The following is a 12,688-nucleotide window of genomic DNA, read 5'->3' as shown; positions in this document are numbered from 1 at the left end:
GATGATATTGGCAGTGAATAAAAGTTTTCTGATAGCACTCTTCTTCGTATGTTATTGAGTTCTTTCAGCAACAAAGTTTACTCTGCTGATCAGCCTAATATATCAGATGAATGTGATGGCCTTGTTGCTCTGGTTTCAAACTGTTCATTGTTAATATGAATGTCCTTTTGCTTTTGGCAGTTAATGGTGTTTACCCCGAAATTGGGAAACCAATTGAATTTGTACGCGGGTATAGGATATGTGCTTGGATCTTGATGTATATTTGATAGCGGAAAATAAGCGTGTGAGTATTTGGTAATAAAACGGCTAATAACGGTGATTTGCTTAATTTGCTACGGACATGAACGTTTAGAAGCCATGTTGAATACTTAATGGAAGAAACACAACGTAAATGGAAACAAACGGCCTTGACTGGATCAGATATTGAGAGAGAGATTGTATATATGAACTCTTTTAAATTATAAATGTTCTTGAAAAGTAAAGGAGCCAACCCCCTAAAAAGGAAGGGGATGTGCTCTATTTATAACCTGACCTCCATGGGTTTCATACAATGTGAATTAATAAAATAATAGTGACAAGGACAACTCTGAACGGATTTGGTGGGATTAGACTGACGGCGCCGTCTGATACACGCATGGTGGGTAGTTGACCATGACAGGACGCTACTGGCGCGTGGCTCGCATGTAACGGCCACACGGACCAACGGCTATGCGAGCCACCAGCTATACGGACCAATGGCCACGGATGCTCGAATCACCGGACTAACGGCCACGATCAATTCGGACCAACGACCCCGGTCAAACGGACCAACGACCCCGGTCAAACGGACCAACGTCCACGATCAATTCGGCTATGGAGAAATCGGACCGGACGATGATCTTTCCTCTTTTCCTTCGACCCCTGGTCTTACCAGTCCTAACTTATGTCCGATTTTTACCGTATACAAATGGGAAAATCAGTTTACAAGGATATCTTAGCGAAAAGGAACAGAATCGTGTGGATATCTTAGCTTTTTTCGTTTTGCTTCAGGTCAAAAGTAGTGTACCTGAGAATTATTCAGGTATTCAGACGCTAATGGGCAGAGGAATCCAATACTCATGAAATTGTTTGATAAAGATTAGTTTTCGTAGCCGCGCGATGCGCAGTCGGTAGCAAAAGAAATTAATCATAGAAATTATTATCTTATTTGTTTGATATAATAAAAGTTTTATATATCCCATTTAAAAGTTTAAAATCAATAACTTTATAAGCTATACAAAATTAAGAAAATTAATGATGCTAAGGATCTTATTTGTTTGATATAATAAAAGTTTTATATATCCCATTTAAAAGTTTAAAATCAATAACTTTATAAGCTATACAAAATTAAGTATTAATATGCTAAACTTAGCATCATTAATTTTCTTAATCTGTTAAAATGTGAACACGCATTTCTGTCTCTCCATTCAAAATTAAAAAGATTATCTTTCAACCCAAATTTCTAAGCAACCCGTAATTTTAAAACTTTATCGTTTAATTACAATAAAAAAAACTAATTTACTTAATTTTATTATATTGCTTATTAATATTGTCACAAATTGCGATGTCGCTTTTTATTGCCAGTTTGTCACTTGGCTAAATATCCTTTGATCACTACTCCTCTTTCAACATTAAGATATTTTCAGAGACTCCACTCTCCAATTTTGTTTTAGTAATACTAATCTCCCTTGAAGTTTGTGATATTATATTCTGATTCTTATGACAATTATTTTAACATATTTATCATCCATATAAATAATATATCAATCATAGAAATATAGACATATAAAAGAAATTCTTTTATGTTTAATCTTCTATTTATTGCAAAAGATTATTTCATTATTTAAATTTATTATTAAAATATTTAAGTATTTTACTTATTTTATTCATTTCAAAATATAGATACCTCATATCACCTCTATGTTATTTTCATGATTACATAGTTTTTTGTTCCGTATTTAATTTTTCACATTATCGATTACTTAATATCATCACACTGCTAGTATGACTTCTATTTGCGGTCAAGTTTTTGAGAGGCGAAAAGTGGTTATTTTAAAAAATAAGGTGTTTGATCAAAGCTTTTGGGAGAAAATAAGCGTTTCTGAGAAGTAACAGAAGCTGTTTTTCAAAAGCTAAAGAAAATTATTTTCTCCCAAAAACACTTTTTTGAAAGACACTTTGATAAAACACACTTAGAACACTTTTTAAAAGCTCGTCAAGCAGTAATTGCTGCTAAAAAATGTTTTTAAATTAATTGATCAAACACAAATTACTTCTCACCAAAAATACTTTTGAAAAAAGCACTTATCAAAGTAAGCTAACTTTAGAAACAGATTATTAGTATCCTTATCCACTACTTTCCTTTAACATAAACTAAATTATGGGTAATCTAACTTTTTAATAGCTTGTCAGTTGGTATAATTCTCATATGATGTTTATAGATGTTAAACTATAATCCTTTTATATCATCAAATATAATCTTTCTCCATGTCCTCTAACACAAAGAACTATGCAATCATTTTTTTTTATCTGATTTATGCAATATTTCCCTGTTCTCTAACTTGTTCTCCCTCCCCATTTTACCTATTTTATCAAAAAAAAAAAATCAATCTCTTTTTCCGTTTCCTTTTGCTTCAAATTTAGAAAGTTCGTAGTGGATCACCAATATATTTATGGTAAAAGAACATTAAAATGTTAATTTGGGGCAATGCCTCGATAGCAAACAATTTTCTCAATAACTTTATTTATGCTCTAGATAAATTGTGTCATGTCTTTTCCTCCTTTTTAATAAGACACAGTTCTTCATTCATATCTGAAATCTACATCTAAAATATTAATAGATTACTCAACAATTACCATCACAATAATATATGAAGAAAATATGTATTGGTTAATTATATTTTCCATATACATGAAAAGAAAATATCCTTGTATCTTACTTGAAAGTGACATTCTAAAATTCTTAACCAAAATTAAATTTCAAATAAACTAAAAAATTGCATAAAAGAGTAAGACACTGAGCTTCCATTGTTCTTATACAATAGTCAATATGATATGTCTCTCCATTTCATCTTCGGGTTATACTCTAGTCCTTAGAGGGTGTTTAGATTGAATTTTTTCAAATAGCTTATAAGCTAAAAGCCAAAAGCCATAAGTTGGGATATCCAATGTTTAACTTTTAGTTTATTTTTATGCTTTTTTAACCTAAAAATAAGAGCTTAAAAATATTTTTTTATATTTCTCAAACACCACAAAAAATCTTAAAAGCTGTTGTAGCCAAAAAAACACTTAAACCAATCCAAATACCCTCCTACTCTTCACGTAACACACATAAAAAGAAACAAAAGCACTTTATTAGAGAAATAAAAAAATTAGTCAAAAAATATGAGGTAAGAAAATTTACATAATTTCTTTCATTCATCACACTTGTTAAAAGGTGTGGTTTTATCGTTAATAGAACAAATATAAAACTTTAGTTTGTGCGCATGTAGGCTTTGAACTGTTTAACCTTCATATTCATATACTTTACCAAATGCCGCATAAATATGAAATTTTTTGCTGTATCCCACTATTACTCTTATTCTCTTTTTGATTTCTCATTTATCTTGTATCTTACAAATTTGAAAATCTGCACAAAAAAAAAAAAAAAAAAAGGAGAGAGATATGAATACAGAAAATAACATGCATAAGTGGAACAATCTCTAATAAACCTGACGAATTGCACGAGTAGTGGAAATACGATCAGGAGAAGTAAGGTCAACAATTGGGAGTTGAATTGATTCTTTCATCATAACACTTTAACATGATGATTCATTATCAAAAATGACCAAAAGCTAATACACTGGGGTTTCACATATATAATTTCTGCTTTCGATATGTCTTATCTTTTTCCATTCTGGCCTCTCTTTATCCTCTCCACCGTAATAGCATCTCAAAAATTTAATCATATTAGATTCAAACCTAATAATAATACACTATTAATAACTTTTTCCTCACTAAAATTTACAAAATTATAATAAATAATTTATTTTTAACACCCAAATTAACACGTCTACAAACAACAGGGAATAAAGGAAGAAAACAATAAGCTTTTTATTGAGAAAAAAGCAAATATCTGCTTTCAATATGTTGCATCTTTTCCGTTTCTGACCTCCATTTATCCTCTCCACCGTAATAGCATCCCGAGAATTTATGCTTTCGATATGTCGTATCTTTTCCAGTTCTGGCCTCTCTTTATCCTCTCCACCGTAAAGCATCCCGAAAATTAAGCATATCAGATTCAAACCTGTTAACAACACACTATTAACAACTTTTTCCTCACTAAAATTTACAAAACTATGATAAATAATTTTCTTAACACTCAAAATTAACATGTCTACAAACAACAGAGAATGAAGAAGGAAAACAATAAGCTTTTTATTGAGAATATAAATAAATGAAGAGCTTGTTATAACAAAGTTTTAGAGAGTATGCGATGTGCAGATATAAAAGAATCCGACTTTAGTCAGATAATAGTAGAAAGAGAACGACAAAGCCTAATATTGATTTATGTTTTGCTAAAAAGGTATATATAAGAGGTTAAGAAATTAGAACTTCATGCCAACTCCAATTTCATTTAAATTCAAATTCAAATATTAAGAAGTTGTAATCGGTTCAAATTCAAAAACCTCAATTAGTTAGGATGTGGATTTAAATTAAAAAAAAAAAAGGATCCAAAAACGTATTAGTATCTACGGTTTTAATTATTGAATAATATTGCAAAATTGATTAATTAATAAATTTTTGAGATATTATAAATCTTATTGGTAATATAGTCTCGTGCATTTAAAATAAATAAAAAAAACCTCAATTTTTCAAGTTAGATAGGGATCAACTCAAATTTAAAAAGATAAAGTAGGTTTCAATATAAGGTTATCTTTGGTAAATTAGCAACTAACATAGGTTTATTTTCCAATTCAAATTCTTTATCTTCCAATTATCAATTCAATATTTCCGTACAATTTAAAATAACATCTCCTACATAATCTGCCCTACTTCCCCTCAAATAAAGATTCAAAATATTTTTATCACTGCATCCATTTCACTACATGGTTTGATCTTTATAAAAAATAAAAAATATTTTGCAGATTATTTTGGAGTATCATCATCATCAGCAGCATCATTACTACTACTACTATAATGGTATACCAATAGCCGTGCATTCTCATGAATTAATGTGCAGTGTATATCACACTTTTTGTTAATCTTTTTACTTTTTACGTTATTTATAAGTAATTTTTTTATGTGAATTAAGTGTGATATTGAAATTTAACTATTCAAGATCGTTATGAGAGAGAGAGATTATTTACTACTTTATTTTACTTGTTAAATGGATCAATGCATAAATAGCCATAGTTATCTCAATCCACCGTTTTTTTTCCTCTTTCTATTATAATATATCAATCTTGTAATTGATAAGGATAAAGATGAGATGTTGTAACCACCTTTAGAAAAATTAGGCTGACTTTGAATTCAAAAGTTCAATGAAAATTTATTTTCTAGTTTTAAAAATTAATATATCAATTATTATGGAATATTTTTTGGTTATTAAAAAACTTTGTCTTAATTCTTATTATTGTTGTCTTAAATTTGCCAAGTGGCTTGTTATTAGCTTGCCACTTGGCTTAGCCACATTGCTTATACCTCTCCTATTTTATATACTAGTATTCATACCCGTGCGATGCGCGGAGGATATCAATAGACCAAATCTTAAATAGTTGTGATTTTGCTTGCTTATTAGTTTTAGTATAAGAAAAACTAATTCCAGCAAATAAATTAATACTTGTATCTAATTTAATATCATGTCAAATTTAATTGCTTCAATTTTTAGGATTTCATTCTTGTGGAGATCATTTATTAATTTTTTCTAAGTCAATTGCTAATGTCTTTCTATACGTAAAAAATAAAGTAAAGACTGTTAAAATGTTTTTCCACGCTTTTTAAGTTAGAAAAAGAAGGAAATTTTGCTATCTAATTTTTATAACCACTATATTGCACAAATATTATTTTCAATTCCATGCACCCATTAATTAAATATTATGTTAATATTTAAGTTTTTCAAAATTATTAATTTATATTTACTAATTTTTTTTATCTTTCAATTAAATAAAAAACATACTACACTCAATTAAAATAGCTTGTATGTCATTAATAAGAAGTATATGTTCTGTATTTATACAGATATCCTTGCGTTTCTTGTTGAAAATCTAAGATCTACTTCAACTTATTTATTATCTCCTTTTTTAAGCTGGTGATGTTAGTGTTAAATTTATGAAGAGATGAAGAGACTTAAGGATCGACTCATTAAATAGTGTACTGAGAACGTTTTCTGAATTATATTTTTTCAACAGCTCCTTGAAAATCTAAAAACAAACAAAAACGAAAGTTCAAAAACACATTAAAAGAAAAATTATGTAGGGAATACATGAGTACAAAGAAAGCTTTAAAAATAATAAACAATAAAAAATAAAGGTAAAAAAAAGAGCGTAACCTTGGAGGTTGATTGGTATTTATCAACTTGTGTCGACATAAATTTATAATAGAATTCGAATGACAAACCAACTTGAAGAGCATAAATAGAAATTGCAAGTATTGTAATTTAAAAAACATATATATCAAATATACATATTTTATCCAATATAAAGATCTTCGAATTTACACACATGTTTTCATTAAGAGCGGAATTTAGAGCATCACACTTGCCATCGACATATACTTGAATACTGATTGGATGTAGACAAAATAAAGCATCAAACATAAATAGTCAAGTGCAAAATGGAAGAGACAAAATCACTTTTTTAATTAATTGCTGAAGAAAAAATTCGAGATGCAAATAATCCTATCTTTTGTAGCCATATTTTTATAATTGTGTTTGATCTATCGTTTGTATTAACTTTTTGGAATTGTAAACTATTATAATAGAGAGAGGAAGGAGCCAAAGGATGTGTTTATCATTCATGATACAAAATTATGATAATGATTCAAATTTAAAAATCATATCTGAAAATCTTTTCAAAAAACTTTCGATTGGGTGTTCATTAGCGGACTTCCTCTTTTAAAAAATCGGACTCCAACTCTAACTTTAAATAATGAACATTATCTCATTGATATATGTAATATCATAGCTGTAATTACTTTAGAAGTATTAATTCAATAAAGCTAACATGTTTTTCATATACCATTAAAATATTTATAAATAATCAATTTATAAAATATTAACAATAACTACATTTTAATTGAATAGAACTATTTTTTTCATCATAGCTGATCTAATTGACATATTTTAAATAATAAAAAGAACTATTTTTAAAAAACAAAGCTTTCAACGTAATCAACAATCTTATGGTAAATTACACCGAGGAAATTGAACTGAAACCGTAAATGAAATAATTGTTGTAATATTCTTTCCACAGTATCACTAATGGTAATGCATATATTTATTCAAAAACTCATGCAAATTAACTAATGAGAAGACCACATAGACAATATAAATGGGAGAAAATATTTTTTTTTCTTAAATGAAAATAAAAATGTGCATTGTTATAAAAAATAATTCTACATATAAAAAGACTAGACCATCTTCTTTACCTGTCTCATCTCCTTCTGTTAGATCTTCTATCCTGAAAGAGAAGAGTACCTTTAGCTGCCTCTTATTGTGTTCTTGTGCCTTTACTTCAATATAATTATCTTTTTTAACAGGCTATAAGAAATAGACCATCATTCAAATTTATGAAAACAATAAAAAGAAGGGTACATTTGTTTACCGTGGGAGAGAGAACAACATATTAATATACATATGGTCATAAATAATTGACAATTTCCTAATCATATGAATTTACCATTGCTGCATATAGGAGGAGTGAGAAAAAGATTAACGGAAGAAGTTTCTTTGAATTTGAGACTATGACAATCCACCTGCGCAGAAGAAGCTAAACAAAGGTCAATCAATTGTAAGCAAATAATTCTTCAACTCAATTCAAATAAAAAATATGATGTTGAAAAATTTGTGGGGATTGACATTAAATAAGAGAAGGGAGAATAATAGATTTTATTTTTTAAACTAATTCAATTTTTTTTTATCTCTCAATTCAAAATTCAAATTCATAAGCCTTTATCTCAATTCAAATCCACTTACAATACTATATGTATATCCAACGCTAGTATCCATCTCGAACAACTTGCCGGTTTGTTTATTTTATTGGCTAAGATATTTTGAAATTGATTTTTTCCTAATTAGATAAGATAAGTACAATATATAGATAAAATCATAAGAGGAGTAAGTAAGTGGTTAAGGGAAAAAAATGATTTTAGACGGATAAGGAGAAAGACCAAAAGAAAATATAATGGTTTGCTGATACAATTAAAATATTATCTAGTGGATTTGGTTTAATTTTGAATTAAAAATATTTCATTAGTTTTATGTAAATTTTTAGTGAATCTTATTGATAATAGTTCATTGTTATAAGATCTTTAGCTTTACATTCAAATTTGAAAACTCTATATTTTTGGTATTTAAGGTGCTTTTAATATTTGTTCTATCACGACAAATTTACATGATTATGCACACTAATCCACTAATTAAATAATAGATATTAGTCCTATAAAATCGTAAAGAAATGTCGATTTTGCTTCTGCTAGTTAACTATGCTCAAAGGAAAAAATAAAATAAAAAAGAAGTTGCTAAACATGAAGAATCATATTCAGATTCCAATTTATCTTTATATTAGTTAGAAGCAAGAGTAGGAGTAGTGTCACGCCCCAAAACCCACCCTAGACGTGACCGGCATCCGACGTCATGAACAACATCGGAAGAACCTAAACAACACAATAATGATACTTGAACCCGCCAAGTTCAACATTCGCCTCCAACAGTTTATAAATGTAACAAATCATGAATACATGAATTAAATCAGCGGAAGTCTTTATAAGTAATAGTCATAAACGTGGCAAACACCCATTAGGTCGTACGAGACTTTTGATAATCTACCCACAATTCTGACAACTATCTATGGAGCTTCTAAGAGACACAACAATCGTCTAACTTCGGGACGCAGCCCGGAAATCTAGAATAATACTTGAAACAGGAAGTGTCCCACTAACAAGGATGTGGGCTCACCAAATCAACAACAGCAGCAAGTTCTCCTAAGCGTCGAGAGTATCACGAACCTGCTCTTCTCCGTTACCTAACATACCATAAAAAACAACAATGCTATGCCTGAGTACTGTTGTACTCAGTGAGTGCCTCGGGGACAACAAGTATTATAAAAATAAAATATAATAATACATAAAGAAATCAGTTCTGAAAGGATAGTATAAAAACAGTCATTCCACCTGGTGATTCTTAATATCATTTGTTAAACAGTTTACAAAACCATTAACCAATATAAAAACAGGTATTCAGCATGTGTATCTCAATAAGAATTATCAAAACCGATTATAAAGTCTTTTGTCAAGTTACAACTTTCAATTATGCCTTTCAAATTGATCATGATTGTCAACAACAGCTCCATGAGAGATTACGAATATCACACATGTCGATACAGACCCAAGAATCAATCACATCGAGGGGATGACCGTACGGTTCCCTTGTCACAACGCACCACACCGGCTTATAAAATCCTCAGTGACCACTCATCCTCCCGAATGGCTAGGCATAAACACACCGGAATATGAAAACCTCGGTGACCACTCATCCTCCCGAATGGCTAGGCGTAAGCACGCCGGAATATGAAAACCTCAGTGACCACTCATCCTCCTGAATGGCTAGGCGTAAGCACACCGGAATATGAAAACCTCGGTGACCACTCATCCTCCCGAATGGCTAGGCGTAAGCACACCGGAATATGAAAACCTCGGTGACCACTCATCCTCCCGATTGGCTAGGCGTAAGTACACCGGAATATGAAAACCTCGGTGACCACTCATCCTCCTGAATGGCTAGGCGTAAGTACACCGGAATATGAAAACCCCGGTGACCACTCATCCTCCCGAATGGCTAGGCAAAATCACATCCACAGAGTTCATAGCATAAAAGCCGAATTACAATTCATCCCAAGGTAATCACATCACCATTTACCATTAAGGTTCATTATGCCATATCGTAAAGATAAATCATTTCAAAGAATGTTTTGAAAACGTATAACTTCTTTACGAAGATTCCACGTCCTAATTCATCAATGAGAATATCATTACCAACCCTTAACCATCATTATTAAGCATCTCCTATAGAGGAAAACATTCATAATATCACATACATATGTAGGGTTTGTTACAATCTAGGTTTAACGTGGGTTTGTCCCCTCACACACATTAACCATTAATCAAACCTATAATAGATTTCAAGAGTGTAAAACTAATTCATCATATCATTCAAAACATGCTTTTATAAAGAATCGATCTTTCAAGAGAGTTTGCAAAAGAGACATACAAATTACCTTTATATTCAAAAAGGATTTTATATATTTTTAGAGACATACATTAGGGTTTTGTATGAGAAGTTCACCCTTTTTATTCAATAAAGAACTTTCGAGAAAAAGACATATATCCATAATAAGGTTTTTAACAGAGAGACATACAAATCACCTTAATGGTCAAAAATGATTTTTAAAAGAGACATACAAATTACCTTCATAGTCAAAAGGGTTTCCAAAATAGACATACATCCAAAATAAGGTTTTTTTTTTTTTTAAAAGGGAGACATACATTAGGGTTTTGTATGAGAAGTTCACCCTTTTTATTCAATAAAGAACTTTCAAGAAAAGAAGTCATGCATTCCAAAATAAGATTTTCAAAAGAGACATACATCCATAATATGGTTTTTAAAAGAGAGACATACCTTAATTTGTTAAACAAGGTTTAACAAATCACTTTTCTAATGAAGAACACCCAAACCCTAGCTTGAATCACTTTGAGAAGACTTATGTTGCAAACCCTAGGTTTTGGTCACAAAAATCATGTTAGGAATCATGGGTTTGATGTTAGAATGATTTAGTAATGTTAAAGATGCCCTTACCTTTGATTTGAAGACTTGGGGGAATGATTTTCGTCCTTAGGGTTGTTTAGGAAGTGGAGGAATAAACAAAACAAGGGTCTTATTTATATTTTTCTGGTGAAAACGGGCCAAAGGAAGCCTCTGAAGGACGGACCGTCCCTTAGTGGAAATTTCCAGAGAGTTCTGGAAATTTTTGAGACGTTACGGCTCCACGTTACGGCCCGTAACACGTGTTACGGTCCGTAACGTCTCACCGTAACACATGCCAAATTTCCAGCGAAGACAGGCTTCAGTAAAACGGGTATAACTTTTTGTACGTAGCTTTGTTTGGGCTGAGCAACCTACCGTTGGAAAGATATTTCAAAGATCTACAACTTTCATCAAGGAAGTGTTTACAAATTCGCAACACATATTCATGAAAATCTCCCAGAAGAGAGACCTACCAAAACTTAGGCGAATTTAAGAGGCCTTAAGAACTTCACTAGTTGGTTTGACTTCAAAACGACCATCTTTCACCCGAATCCATCAAGAATGGATTCATATATATATATAATATCATCTAAATACTAGATTTTTACAAATTCACACCTAGTTCAAGTTTACGGGGTGTTACAAGTAGGCATAGTATATATCTACGGAAAATATCTCCGTCTTTATCTTAATTTCCATTCATTATTTTTTATTTTCTTTTTTGTCTTGAAAAATTAATATAACTTGTTTTAATCATGTCTATGTTCTAAATTTTAGGTTTAAACATTAGAATATATTTATCTTCAACTATATTTCAGGTTTAGGCGTTAGAATATATTTATCTTCAAATGCAAAGATTAATCTTCTAATTCAAATTTAAAAGTTCTATCCAAAAATTCAAAAGCTTTATTGTGCAATTCAAACTCAATCCGGTTTCAGATTTTGAGTAGATTTGAAAACTACTCTAATCTTGAAATTGAATTTTATCTTTTTACAAAAAATCCTTTATAAAATTCTTATTTACTTTGTCCTAATTCTCATTAACTTTGTCTTAAAATTGCCAAGTGGCTTGTTATTAGCTTGCCACTTGGCTTAACCACATTGCTTTTACCTCTCCTATTATATATATATATAGATATAGATATAGATTTGAGGATATACTCCCTCCGTTTCAATTTAAGTGTTTTAGTTTGACTAGACACAGAGTTTAAGAAATAAAAAAAAACTTTTTGAATCTTATGGTTTTAAATTAAAGATGCGTAGTTCTTTAAATCTTGTGATCTTAAATTTGTTACGGGGAACATAAGACACTTAAATTGGAATGGAGGGAGTATATTTTAATAATTTAGACTAGCTTAGCTTTCTTGCTGTTTGATACCTATGATATTGCCCGGTCTGTAGTGCCACCCACAAAGTGGAGTCAAAACATCACTACGTGGTTGCAACCACTAATAAAGAATTAAGAATGATTTTCGGAACATGGAGGTTATTATTGAAGGGTACCTACTGACCTTTTTGGCGTATTTGAATAAGCTATACTGCCCAGGTAACATAATAAAATTAAATGCAGGGCAAAGGTGGAAATATACCCCTCAACTTTGTAATTTAGAGCAGATATATCCACCGTTACAGAATGGTGCAAATATACCCCTGCCGTTATAAAAAAGTGCA

The sequence above is a fragment of the Lycium barbarum genome, chromosome 3, assembly GCF_019175385.1.
Source record: "Lycium barbarum isolate Lr01 chromosome 3, ASM1917538v2, whole genome shotgun sequence".
In the NCBI taxonomy this organism is placed as follows: Eukaryota; Viridiplantae; Streptophyta; class Magnoliopsida; order Solanales; family Solanaceae; genus Lycium; species Lycium barbarum.
Note: the sequence above shows the minus strand (reverse complement) of the source record.